The sequence below is a fragment of the Buteo buteo genome, chromosome 12 (genome assembly GCF_964188355.1).
Source record: "Buteo buteo chromosome 12, bButBut1.hap1.1, whole genome shotgun sequence".
Lineage (NCBI taxonomy): Eukaryota > Metazoa > Chordata > Aves > Accipitriformes > Accipitridae > Buteo > Buteo buteo.
Window position 1 is genome coordinate 40,790,849 of NC_134182.1, and position 15,314 is coordinate 40,806,162.

A 15,314-nucleotide genomic window follows, 5' to 3' on the forward strand; every position below is an offset into this window, starting at 1 on the left:
ATATCAGGTCAGAAGCAGATGCTCTGGGAATCAGTGCAGAATTTTGTGACAAGCAGTAGGATCATAAATTTTGCACACTACAGAATACAGTCCAGGCCTCAGCGTGCAGCTGCATGCAATATATGGTCAGTGCGATCTGCTCAGCATGTGGTCCAAGTCTACCACTTCTGTTCAAATGTAGTGGCACATGCTGCTGCTTCTTACTGAGGTAAAAAAAAACAGACACTATCATCAGAGGGCACCATGCAGTGTTCAAACCATTCAGACCCATAATACCTCCTCTCCAGAAACACACCTTTCTCCATTCCAAAGAGAAATAGATACATCCCATTCAAAGCCAAAAGAGCCTTAGCCAGCCTCCAACCTCTCCACAGCTGTCTTTCCACCAAGACCAGACAGATTATCTGACAACACTTGGAAATATTACACTCATCCCTCACACAGTCCTTGCAGCAAGCATTAAAAAACCATTTTCTTACCTCAACAGTAAGGATAAGACTCATCAAGGTAGGAAGACATTGATGCTCATTGCATCCTTGCTTTTAGGGGGCTATCTTTTCCAACACCCTTCAGAGAAGTATGCTAGTCAGAACTTAAGAGCTTAACGCAGGAGAAAATTTCTGTAATTCACAGCAGCCCCAAATTAAAATCAGTACAACAGCTCACTCTGACTTTTTCTAATCTAGAATCATTACACTGCAGTGCCAGGAACAAGAAACCTCTTGTGCTTGGCGCTGCACACACATAACACAGGGAAATATTCCCAGCAACAAACAACTACGACCACTTAGCTGCTTTTTATTTGGACACCTCTTGCACGTGCTTGATGCTATACTGAAAATGTGACAAGATACTGCCCATTTTTGCTAACCACCTTCATATCCCTTAGCTCTGCAGGGCCCTGATGCTTATTTGAGAGTCTCAGATGATGCATTAATATAGGGTAGCTTAGATCATTATGTTTTTAAACAGAAACTACTCAGTCTGGATAAGTCTTTAATGCCTTCTAATGAAAGGCTAAGAAAAAGAGTAATTACTTTACAGACCAACTTGTTATGCCTTATTATAAGAAGGAGACATGAATTATTGTAACATTTCTGTATAACACATTAGATTTTTAGATACATGTCTCAATAAACAACTTGCTTAAAATATTTCAATGTGCAAAAGTGAAACATATGGGACAACTACCCTCCTTGGAATACACTTAGAAATCAGACATAATTAGGTCACAGCCATACTGCAGCATATTCAATTAAGTACAGTTCAGTCTCTATAGTTTTTACCCTGCATTTTTTAAGTGTCTGCAACAACTGGAAATACCCAAGTCTCTTTATTTTCTTTTGAGGAATGGAAAGAGAAAAGGAAAGAAGTTTAAAAGGATATGCACAAGTCACCTAATAACAGCAAGAACATAAACCAAATGTTGCAAGCCCAATCTTACCTGAAGCAACTGAGTGCCAGAATTTAAGCTGCCACAAAAGCCCATGATGGTGATTGCTGAACCTTGCCTTACAAGCATCACCTGGGTATTTGAACCTTTGCTCCTTGCTACTAGACAGTGCAACAGTAATGCCCTCATTTATACCAGATTGGACTTCCCTGTGTTCCTCCTCACATTGCCTCCTGTGCTTAAAGTGATAGCACTCCACAGATGAGCTGAACAGCTGCCAAAGCACAAGCTGTTGAATAGCTAATTCGGGAAACATGAAACAGTTTGCAGGATTAAGGCCCCAATACATATTGCTCCTCCAACAGGGTGTCCAAAAAAGGTATCATTACATATCTAAAGTAATAATTTCATACCTCCATTTTCTTCTCTGCCACCCGCCATCATCTACACATGCTCAGACAGGAAAACAAGAACTGGAGTGTTGAGATTGCTGACATAAAAAAATAAATCTAGAAATCCCTCCCCAAGAAAATGCAAATAGACCAGATTTGCTTTGAAAAAGCAAGAACTGGGTTAAAACAAAACAAAGAACTTCACACTCTGGAGTCCACTGCATCTACTACATCTCCACAGAGCAGCTGAAATCCTGTACCCTCTGTCAGAGAAGACCATACTACAACTGTGCTACCTTTACACCTTAATTCTCTGTGTAATAACACCCTTCTTTCTGTCTGGCATGAACAGAGCAAGAGACATGACCCGTCCATGTTAATCTAAGTCTCAAAACTACTCTAGCACAACACCCTCTCTCCTAGCACTATCCCACTAGCTAGAAAGGAAGGGGGGGAACCACAAACAGGAAAAACATTTAGAAGTGAGGGTTTATACACAAGGGAATAATAGTTTAGATTTAAATACATAAAAACACAAGGTACAGTGGCTACAGCCCTACCTGTAGACAATTTTTCTTTAATAAAAGCATCTTATATTTGTCATATTTACCAAGAAAAAGATCAAGCTAAACCAGAGAACCAGAACACTTATGAATATTTATGAACAAACTCCTCTTCCTACAGGCCTTGGTGCCTTATCAAGACATCTATACTGACACTCTGGAAAACCTTTCACTACTGATTATTTCACCATTATACCGATTACAGTAAAACCAACTGAACTGGCAATCCTACTACACATAACACCACAAAAAGGGACAAAGGAGCTATTATTACAAAAAAGAAGGGGCAGCCTAGCCCCAGCACAGCCCTTCCCAAACCATTGCAAAAGCCCACCAGAAAACACCACCATTTAGGCAGGATCACAGGCTGCAAACCAGCAAGAGTCGGCTACAACCACATAAAAAAATTTCAAGCACCACAAAAGGCGAGCGCCACACCCCACCACCCTGCTACAACAAACTTAATAGTCTCCTACCTGGAAAACACCCTCATAGGGTTGGTTTTTAACAGACAAGACCACCCCAGGCAGCCAGGACTGCACCTCAGGCGAGGAGAACACTTTACCTCAGCAGCCAGGGAGCACCCTGCCCGGTTCTGGAAGGTTCTGCAGCCCCCCAGGGCTCCGCCCACCAATCAGCAGCTCAGTGAAGACACCTGAAGCAACTCACACCTGAGGTAAATTTTCCCTCCCTCCCCTCACAGCCTTTAAAGCTACTTTTCCCCACACACAACACAAGAGTAACATGAATATATTACTCACTTTTTCCTCACAAAAAAAGAAAAAAAAACACCAAAAATGGGGGGGGGTAGCAGCCACAAGCTGTGCTTTCTTCTGAGGAAAAGGTACTCACAGGCATAGCCCTACCTCCAGCATTTGGGGTTGGTTCCCGCTACACCCCCTCAGGAGGGAAAGGCACATTTTCAGCATCTTGTCTTGTGTGTTGCAGGTTCCAGGGTGGGAAATGGGCAGTAATGTCAAAACATGCTTTTCAACTGTAGAGCCTGCAGCAACGGCCTAGCACATCACCCTTACTCCTCAGTCCTAATATGTGGCCTCTTCCCATACCTAATACACCACATCCCTGTCAGGTTTCTACTCTGACACACAAAATGGCACCAAGTTACAGGGCAAGGCCTCGCTGCAGTCTGCAGTGCCATGTGAACTGCCCCATCATATACATACAAAGCAAACATATTATATACATCCAGCAAGTAAGGTATAACCCTGAAGAAGGAATTTTTCCTGATACCTTCCTCAGATGTGTCAGGAAAGATGGGGGCTGGAAGTGCTGCCCAGCTCTTTCTGATGTTTTTACAGCACTTAGCATAATGGGGCAGTGATATTTTGCATCAGGGCCTTGAGGAACCACTGTCAAGCAAAAATATTGTTTTAAGGACCAATTTCCGGAACCAATTTCAATTTCAAAACTAATTTATTTGGAAGGAAGAGAATTTGAGCCACCTCATGTCTAGATTAACAAAGATCCAGTAAAAAATACAGAGTTTTATCAACAGATCAGAGGTACATGTCCAATTCCTGTTTTCACAGCTGCAAATGTATTAGCCAGATTGCAAAGGTCAGGTCTGTGAAATTTTCCATAGGTGGCAGCATTACTGCAGGGTTTCAGTGAGAAATACAGATGAGCAGTATGGTTGCTTCAGCATCAATAGAAACCTCCCTTATGGGAAAAACCTTCCAGGAATTAATTACTTTTCTACAGCGCGGTCACCCAGCACAGGCAGCCATTCAAACCTAGAGGATGAATTAAAAAAAAAATCCAGTAGAAAGGCTGTAATTGCATCCAAACAAGGCTTAATAATGAACTGGATATGTGTATTGCTAATTTATAGCTTTTAATAGGCCTGTTATTACCAATAAAGCCAGCCTTTACTTTCAGAGATTTATTAAGAGTTATTATGAGAGCGAAAGGGCGTATTTTTGCCGTAAGTGTCATCTTTGGGGTGTCTTTGCCTTTGGAAGAGTTCAATTCTTTCAAAGGATAGCGATGTTACATGAAACGTGCTGTATGAAATGGGTCACAGGTTGGATCTCACATCCCTTCATTATATGCCTGTATTGTATTCTATGGGCGTTTAATAATCGGTGTAATCCCTGTGAGAAGCTATTTGCAACCACCACTAAATTAGGGTTCATATAACGCACTGGCTTAACCACAGCCTGAAGCTCCATCCATAGTGCATATAACAACAGAGCAAGATTCCTCAGATTGCACTGCTAGCACATCCCACACCATGCTCTACGGAAAATATAGTATCTTCTGTATGCTTGTGAATCACTTATTCATAGATGTTGGGGGGAAAGGAGGAGATCAACACAGCCACTTTTTTTTTTTTTTACAGAGCTGTTTCACATGTAAATAAGCCTTGCCTGAACCAACAAGATCGACATCTCACAACAGTACATCAATACTCTCAAAATATTGGTCCAACAACCAGTAGGTATTCTTAGAGCCAAGTAACCCTGTATAGTGGGTTGGATTTGACTTATGAGCAGCCCTTTTTTGGGAGTCAAGATCCAGAAAAGATTTCCAGGGCTCATTCTTCAGCTTTTCTGATGTCCCTATAAATAAAGGGATAGATATGGGACAGATAGAGGTGATGAGGAAAGGAAGGAGTATATCATTTCAGTCATCACCCTTCAGCTGCTTGGAAGATAAACAATCAGTGGATATATTTCACTGCATGTCTAATATGAGAGTATAATGTAACGTTATCATTTTTATGGGTCAGAAGATCTCTTGGGACAATGGAGGAGCAAAGTGACGTCTCTTTTCTCAGTTGAAAACGTGACACAGCACAGTTATATAAAACATTTCCCACCCAAAATTGAAGGGTAGCAATAAAACAGCTGTGATTCATGAATCTAGCTCTGATTTAGAAGTTAAACCAGCAATTTTATTGAAGACTTCTGTAAAGACAAGAAAAAAATGATAAAATGTTTTTTCTACTCTTCAGCTCACCTTTTCCAACCACTTTCATTTCCCATTGTATATGTTAACACAAAAACCTACCTGAAATACAAGAATTTCTGAAGTCAATCTTTTCACAGCACTGGAGAATAGTCCTGAGAGGTACAAACCTCACGGGAATCAAGACCTCTATTTGCAGTTTTTTAAACCAGTTAAATACTCATTTTGAGTTTCAGCATTGCAAGCAGCTGCTACATGCCCCTAACTTCCATATCATAGGCAATATATTGCTCCGAATTTTATCATCACTGCACAGTTTCGCTGGTAAGCATTAAACAGGTGTTACCTATATTTTAAAAACTGAGTAGCAACTTTAGAAATGCATACTCTGTCTTCTTCAAAAATCTTGCAAATATGTACCTTTTTCAGGTTAGCAAGTGAATTAGGGAGAGGTTCTGGAGTTATAGAGCCCACTCAGAGAACATCCTGCCAATAATGAATTCTGACCCCACCAAGGCTAGGACTGACTGTCTTTTTATTGTGTTACCTGTATAGCTGCTCTCACCAGGCACCCTTAATCAAACTTTTCTGCTTTTTTGCATGGTATTTTTTCTTTCACCACTAATTAGGTGAGCAAAAGCTCCAACACCAATGCAATTAAGTATCACAAAATACGCTTTAAGTAGGTACAATTTAGTTTTCATTGTGAGACTTGAGTTGGTTGTACTGACATTCACACATCTTCAGGGCTATGGCTGACTATAGATGGAGAGGCGAACTAGGGGGGGTTACTCCCCAACAGAAGCACACTTGCAACATAACTTTTAACTGTAGACAAAGCCAGTGTCCCACTGCAATCCACACAGCAGTAGCAGAAGACGCTATGAGCTGGTTTTCCTCAGCTACTCCGGCCTCTGCTAAATCAGCTTCATATGTGCATGTGATTCAGAATTCCTGCTTACCCTTTCACATCTTGTTTTTAGGATACTGGTAAAAAATGTCCCACAGGAAGCTGCCTATTATCTCACTGCTGCTGTTTCACATCTGCCTCATCTGGTTATGGTTTTGCTTCCCTCTCCTGGCTGATTCCATCCTAAAAAATAAGGAGAAAATTGCGAAGTATAAACCAATACTTTAAGAGAAGGCTGAACAGAAGACCTGTTGTAGCCTGTTCTACAAGCCGTGTTGGCTCATCATTTGCCAACCAAGACTTAGAATAGAAATTATCCAGAACTTGTGAACTTCCACCTCAAACCTCCTTGCCGTCCTGATATAGCTAACACTCTGTCCACATACCAAATGTTAACCTTAGGTACATCAAGGACAAATACACTGAGTTGCTCTGAAGAACTTGGAAGTATTCCTGGATGATAGTATTAACTGAAATGCCACATACCTTTGCGAACACATAAATGGGAGAGACCTGACCAAGCTTGTCTAGGACTTATTTTTGAGGGGCACCCAAAGCAAATTTCAAAGGGGAAAGGGTGGAGTTTTTTCCACTTAAGTTTTCATTTGAAGCATTTTCAGTCAAAGAATTTTGTCAAGCCCCTACCTCAAAAAAATCACAACTTAACAAAAATGTAATATTAACCTCACATAAATTCTCATTTTGACAATGAATATAAAATATTTTTACTATACAGGCCTGAAAGTTATAACTTCTCTAGGCTTCCCTCCTGTTTCATAGCATTTTAACAAACAGCCCACATTCCCACTAAAAATAAGGGGACATTTGCATTTTTCCTTTAGATATTCCTAAAAATTAAATAACTTTTTTTTTCCTTTTCATGACTCTCCAACATCTTCCTTCCAGTCAAGCTCTTCTCTCTAGTCTCCTCCCCACTTCAACTATTACACTGAAATTCCCTCTTTTAAAAACTGACCTGAAACAAATTGCTTTCCTATGTTAGTACATTTTCCCAGTCTCTTTTAAATACTCTCCCTAAAGCATGGGAATCTCTTCTACCATGACCCATTAATACTACAAAGGGCAGCTAGTATCTGTCACATTGATTAGATCTGTGCTCTGTGAGGTAAGCAAAATTCAGGGAATGATGATGAATTGATTTTTGTTTTCTTAAAACAAATTGCAAAATGCAATGAGCCCACAATTAATTGTTCTATCTAGTCCACACACTGAACTTAATTCACTGTTTAATTAAACAATGAATTAACGCTGTTAGCAAAACACGATATGGGTCATGCCATCCAGTTTTCCTCTTCTTTTCCTCCCTTCCTCCATGCATCCACTCAAGTTTTATCTCCACAACAAAACAGAAGCCTCTCTTTGTTATAGCTGCAACACTAGCGTCATTGACTAAAGTACTCATGTGTCCAAAAATAACCAAGCAAGCGTCCATTCTGCTTGGAGCCATGTAGCATCATGTCCTCACGCTTGGCACATCCCTCGAAATTCTACACCTTCTCAGATGGGAATTAAAAAACAAGATCTTGACTACTTGTATACATTTAAAGGGACAATGACTTCACATGTTAAGTATTTCTAAAGAGCTTAGGATAACTGCATATCTTAGCAACAATTGTTCAGAGTGTTATTTTCTTTGTTCTTGGCCGAAGTCCACAAAGGGTGATTACTCCTCTACCTTGAATTTCCCAGGTAGTTTTAGATGATGTTTTCATTTTATTTTCTTTTACAATTTTTCTGACATCACATAAAATCCTATCCAGCATACATTTTACACATAGATCCAAAAGAATTTCAGGTCTGTCTTAGTAAATAGCAATTATAGAGTTATTCATGTAGCAAAAAGAAGTCAGGCTCCTTGATGTTAGGTGCAGTAAGATAACCCAAATGCATGAACCTAGCTAAAACAGCCATTATTGTTCCTGTTTTTAGAAAAAAGGAAGGAAGAACTTAACCTTGATTTTTATAAACTATAGATCAGTCCCTTTTTGATCTGTGCTGCAATCTTTTTCACTAAACAGCTTTCACAATCTGCCCCAGAAATGGCTGCATTTCAGTGCTACGTGAAGCAGATTGTACTATCAGTACAACTTGTAAAGAAAAAAAGGCAGTTTCAGCTTAAAAAGCATCATATAATCATTCGTACTGCAGATCACTAGGGAATGAAGCTTGTTTCCAAGATCAGTTAACTTCTGTTACCCTTTTTGTTACCTTCACGAAACCTGGAATGATTTTTTACAAGATGCAAGTGGAAACACTAGCTTGGATTATTTTGTTTTGTTGATGTGTATCAGAACAAAATGAGGAACAATAACAGTATTTAACAGTGCATGTAGCTGTACCCTCTTTAGGAGTCCTAGAGACATCAGACATTGGGAAAACAAAGGTTTGATGGTTTATTACTGCTGTCAACAGAAGTCCTAGGCAGGTTGGAATGCTCCTCATGGAGATCTTGGCTTGAGTTGTCTCACGGCCAAAACCACATTTCTAAATGCAGGGAGTAACACTGGATAAACATCATTCTAGTTCATGCAAATTTATGACTGTCAGGTTGGGCCCTGTGGATGGTATTTTCCAATCCACTGTTTATTGCTTCCCCAGCCTCCCCCTCAAGACCAGTGTCACACCACTTACAGAGGAATTTCATGATGCATCCAGAATTAATACATTTCAGAATTCTCTTACGGCAACAGGGCTTTCCTGGTAAATAAAACACCCATCACAGTCACAACAAAAGCAAGGTACTTATTCCACAGGAGTCCCATTTTATTTAGCACACTCTGCATCACAAAATCCAGGCTGTGTGGATGGCAAACAAGACACTGAACTCAGTGGCTTCCTACGACTTGGGAGGGAAGGAGCGGCCAGGCTCTGTGGAACTATAAATTTGGCAACATTGCATGAAACTAGTGCTACACCCAGGCTGCTTGCAACAGTTATGCTGATGCTGGCACTACACAGAGAAATCACAAGAAACAGCAAGCAGAGAAGGAATCTACTTCAAGCAGCTGCAGAAAACACCTCTGCAAATTAACACTGCAGCTTCATTTTCTGTGATGGCTGTTCAAATTTCTTGTGGCAGATCCAAAGCCCAGTTGTTTTGTACTCATTACTGTTCTGAAAGGACAATAGAGATATAGTACTTTAAGCAAACAATTGCCTCCTTATGCAAACGCTGAGCAAAAACATGGCCAAAAAATGAGACAAGAGGAAAATGGAAGTGGGTACATAGATGACTTAAGAAATAAAAGGATCTTTTTGAGCAAGAGAGCAGAGAGATAAGGGTGCAAAGGAAAGAGGAAAGGAATACGTAATTTGTGATTTCTTCTTGCCTCTTCCATGAATTATCGAAGTGATCTGAGTGACCACAGATAGATTTTTCAAGTGCTCAAAACCTGCAGCTGAAGTCAGGTCAAAGAAGGATTTCATGAAACACACAGCACCTTGCAGCTCAGCTGACCTCGGTCTGAGCTCCTGGCTACTCACCCACTCGGATCATCTGCAAAACTCCATCTTCTCCTGCTCTCTTGGTAGGACACCAGGCAGGAACATCAGAAGACTTAACTTCCAAGTTCTGTTGCTGATCTGCTAAATGACCTTCGCCAAACTACAAGCGGTATCGGTGCTGCGGCCCTGCTCCTACTTCTAACCCCCTGGCCACCATCTTGTGAGGCAGGAACTGCCGGGCAGCAGGTCATCCTCCCACTCCTCCTTTAAAGGGGGCCTGGGCGACGGGGCCAATCAGAATGACTGATGTAGCGGAACAGGGACGCATCACATCACGTGCACGCTGCCTATAAAATCCGCAAACTGCCGGTGAGACTGTCAGGTGGTGTAGGTAGGTGGTAGAGCTGTGGTTCTTCGCGGTCGGGTGCTTTCTCTGAGGATAGAGTGAGTTTTTTATGTGTACTTTAAACTGAAGTAACGGTTAATGTGTTAAAATAACCCGGTAGGCAGAGGGTATTGGATGCTTGCTTTTTAAAATGACCTGATTTGTAGAAGGTCCAGGTAAAACAAAGTTTTGATTGCAACAACTTTGTTGTGTCCTCATTCTACTGAGGATCCCTAAAGAATGTGCCTGTCAACACCCATAGTGTTGGGTGATAGCAGGCAGAAAAGATTTTATGAGTTTTACATTTTATTCTTATGCTGTGTGGAAGGGAAAGTTTTCCAGGCTTTGAAATTCACTTCTTTACAGTGTAGTGAAAAACTAGGGCCTTTCTAAACCCTTTTGTTGTTGTTTGGCAAAGTACAGAGGAAGAAAGAAAGAGACAGTCTTTGCTGATGATGGCCAGCAGCAAATTTAATTAGAGCACCGGTTTGCAGTGTGACAGACCAAGTTCAAGATCTCAGACAGAGGCAAGCAGAACATGAGCTAAAATTGAGTCTCTTGTGGGAAACATTTACTAAGAAAAATCAAAGTAAAACATTGTACCTTGCCTTCTTACATCATTTCATGGAGATTACATCCTTTCTTTAAAGAAAATGTTATAATTAGCTTTGTCTCCAGGTATGGTACAATACAATTGCCATCAATGTGTTTGAATAAACTTACCATTGTGTTCACAATATTGATATGGACTGCTCAAACACACTCTGAGAAACCAAGCGCTATTTTGCTGAAACCCAGATGTTCCATTTGAAGCATTGCAGGCTGCAGCTCCATGAACTTTCACGCTTTGCCTGTAACTGATCTATTGTTCCTGCACCCTTCTTTCTTGTGTGCCCATGTCACTACAGAACTGTTTTGTGAACCAGAGCACTGAACTTTGCTACTGTCAGAAACATCGATGCAATCACAGCCTCCCTTCTGCTGAATCTGGACTGCCCAGGACTGATTAGAAGAACAAGAGTTTTGTTTCTGCAGGGTCTGTGGAGGAAGAAGTGTCTGATCCCTTTGGTATGGAAGCCACTACCTTGCTTAGCTTGGTTTAGAGACACAGATCATAAAGGCCTGTGGTGTTTAGCAGCAAGATAGTTATCCTGGCAGTTTTGTGGGAAGTCAGGTATCATGGGAACCCCCTGTAGTTGCTAAGTGAATTGATGTTCTTGGTAATTTCCTGCCTGCCATTGGAAAAACTACTTGATAAGCTTGTTGATTTCGCAAAGTCCCTGCAGAGTCCAGGGAACTTCCAGTTTGTGGGAAATATTTCTAGTTGCTCTCCAGTTTGGACTGTAACCAAGTTTTGGAAAGATGAAGTTTCTCTCAACCAGAATTTTTTTTTTCTTTTTGGGTAGAGGGTAATTTTCTGGCACTGATTATTTATGTGCATTCTTTTGTGGCTCAGATTTTCCTAGAGAAACAGCTCTGTATTTTCAAAGAGTATCTGTCATTTGCCTTCCATTTCTTATAACTTTCTGCAATTATGATAGAACATGGAATGCGACAAACTGACTTATTCTAACCTTGCGGTTCTCTGCCTTAGGGCTATTCCGTTTTGGATTCAATGTCACCAACAGGAGGCAAGTAGATGAGGCTCTACACACAGCAAAAGCAGAAACGAGCAGCTTTGTAAGCCGGAGAGCTTGGAAAGTCTGGTCTCCAAGACATATATGCCTCATAGTTGGATTCTCTGCTACCTAGCAGGATGCAAACTTTAAGGCGTTTCCCACAGATGAAACATTTTAACACCACTTTTCCAGAGTGGATTCTCTGGAGTTTATAAAGGTGCAAACTCACTGTGCAGCCTCTGTCAGAGCAGGCAAAAATTGAAGCTCTATCTCATTTTCTTGAAGTTGTAAGCAGTTGAATATCCTTGAAGCATCCATTACTACAAAACCTAATTGGAATTGATCATTAAGTCAAAAGCTACTATGGGGAAGTGGACAGACATAGAGCACGAATATGTAAACCTCATTTTGGTTTAAGTAATGGGCATGTAACTATAAAGGAAAAAAAAGGAAACTGCAGAAACGTAGCTTTACCCAGTGGCCTGGCTTAATGCTAGGAATAATACTTCTAGCTCCATGCAAGCTCTCAATCTGCTGTTAAGCAAAGTGAAAGGAGTCAACCTGAACCACTTTTTAATAATTAAACCTTGCACTAGTGGCTCAGATGAACTCATTTCACTTTGCATGCAACACACTAGGCAAATGTTATGTGATTAATTATTGCATCTCGGTGCAGTGACTTGTTAGACATCAAATGGATCTTGTATCCTCGTGTGACGATGGTCTGAATTCCACACAGTTTATATGGATGGTTCTGTTCAAAGATACCTGGATGTCTTTTGGATCTACCTGTCCCTGTTTCCTATGCTTCACGTTATTAAATAGATATGCCATGCAAGTATTAAACCTCTATAGTTCTTACTTGAAGACAAATGGTGATACCTACACCTATATATGTATATACGAATCATGACCAAGATTTCCCTCTCTGTACTTCAGCAAAACATCCCGCTCACCTGTCAACACCTGATTTTAAAGTTGTCGGCAGGGTCTGTACATAAAGCCTGATCTAAATGTCACTGAAACTAATGAAGATCTGTCTATATTGACTTCTGCGAGAGTGGGCAAAAGGCACAACATACGCAAACCATTATTACTTTTTGTGCTATGTTAGTGATAACATTTCTAGTTCTGAAATAAGCTTTCTTGCATATTCACATTTAAATGAACGCTGCAGCAGTGATTATATCAAGAAAATTTCAGGTTCGTGTGCCCAGTCTTTGCTTGTGTCAGGGAAGACACCAGCTCCCCCCTCCAAGGACTCTGAAATCAGTGTTTGATGATAGAATGGTGGGAAGGTGGGAGTCCAATTATAGATCATAAATGGCTGAGGTGCCCCAGTGCCAAAAGGTCTTGGGGTTGTGCATGTTCACTCTCTAAGACTTGACTTCCAAGAGGTAATGGAGCACATCTCTCATGTGTTTGTGCAGCTGGGGTAACCAACAGCTAAACAAAGAGCAGTGAAACACAAAGAGATTTTGATGGAGCTAGAGAATATACCAGTGCCTTATGGGAGAGGGAGCGGAAATCCACATTTCCACTTTTTTCTCCTGCTTACTATTTAAGCTGCTTGCATGCCAGGAAAGATTAGCTTTAAGTCTAAACCAGAGTGTTAGAACTGAAGTTTTTTGGAAAGACTAGCTATTAGCCAAAACTATGAGCATTTCTGAGTCATGTTTAAACTACCCTTTTGAGGGTATATTGGTTTTAATCAAACAACAGAGAATATAAATAGAATAACAATAATAAAAATGGACAATTTCATCTCATGGTTTAGAAGCAGGAACTTCTAGTATTCTTCTGCATACTTGAGTTTGCCCAAGAACAGGATTCATATAGTTTAAATTAATTGATAATCAAGTTATCAGTAAAGGAGTTGTTTACTTTTCTATTCCTTCTTCCCTCTTGGAGTCTTTTACTTCTGGTTTAAAAAATAAATGCTTTCTCCCCCCCCCCCCCGCCCCCGGGATAGAAGTACCCGGGTCTCTCTGTTTACTGGCAGAGAAAGCAAGAAACAAGATCATGTCAAAACCAGTATGTACAGGGAACCGGGAACCTCAAAGGAAAATTTGTTCTATTCCAGGTAGTGAAGTAAGTGCCACGAAGGTAAAGGCACTGAAAGGGAAAGGGGGGAAGGTCAATAAGCAGAGTAATTCAGGGCTTACTGTTGTCTAGGATTTTTAAATAGTCTCTAGGGTAGGCCAATTAAGTATCACTGTTAAACAACTTGCCCTTTTCCTATTTCTCAGGGGTTCACTCTACACAGGTACGTCAAGCTGTTTCTTCTACTGCAGATCTTGAATGAATTGCAGTTCTGGGATCTTTGAAGAAAGTGATACATTTTCCTCCTGGATAGCAGCAGTTGTCTGTGGCAGTAATATTGAGCCATATTGGCAGGCTTAATTCCAAATAACTGTTTCTTTCATTGATATCTTCTAATTAGCTTCCCACTTGGCAAGCTGAGACTGACTTTGTCTAAAGCATGAGCATGTAATTTAGTGATCAGGGTTCCGATCTTGAAAACCACAAGAGAGTTAATTGGTCATCTGCATGCACTGGCGCTTCCATGCAGAGTAACTTGCACAGTGGAGACGAAAAGAAAATGGCTAGGCCTGCTGCAACTTTTGTTCTGTTTTTACTTCTCTGAGGATCAAAGATATGATTTGGATGTTGAAGGGGAAGGGGAGGAAGTGAAGTAGGGGAATATGTGGAAAATATATAAGAAGGGATGGAGAAGCATGGGAAAAACAGATCCTGCAAACATTGGAAGATGTATTTGGACTAACTAGGGAGATTCCCACTGGTCAGGTGGATTCTTATAACTAAGCAATCAAAGAGAATAGAGTTCTACATACATAAAACTTCACGGTTAAATTCAGGATAGCATGTCATGCTCAGCACAAATGATATGCAAACCAGGACAAAGTTTCTTTAGGTTCTCAAAGTGAGATGTCTTTCAAACTAAGCCCAGTTTACAAAGCTTTTCAGGGCAAGGATTAAATGGTTTTCTAAATAAAAGTAGTTACAAATAAGAATACTGAGAAAGTTCTTCTCTAAATTTCAGCAACAGTTATCAGCATTTTTGACAATTCAAAATGCTTGCAGCTAAGTGAAAAGCCAACAAGGTTTGGTAAGTAACAGGCAACTGTTTAATGAGTTTTCCTTCTCTAACTATGTGGTAGAAGAAAGTTGTCTCTCAGTTCTACAAACATTTCCATAGGGTCCCCTGGACTAGCATGAGTTGTGCATGCTCAGTAACTCTAAAACTCTAGCTATTAAGTACTTGTTACAGAAAAAGTGAGAAACCTGAGGTAAAGGCATACCTTTTAGGAGTCTGGACTTTCACCTTTCCATGCTGCTGTTAGTAGACCATGTTACTGCATGTTCTCCCTGATTAAAAGTAGGATGACAAAATTGTAAGTCTGATTCATCACTTACACGGTCGTTTACATAGATACAGAGAATCCACACTAAAAAAAGCTGAATCTCTGCTGCGACTCCACGCAGGGCTGTCACACCTCCAGTTTCCATGCTTCTGCAGTATTCCCAGCCCAGCACCATCATCTGCTGGTTCCAGGGCCCTTCACATCAGACACAGCTGAACGGCTTGCCCGACAGCTGCATCTGGTACGTGGGGTCTCAGGGCACAAGACTGC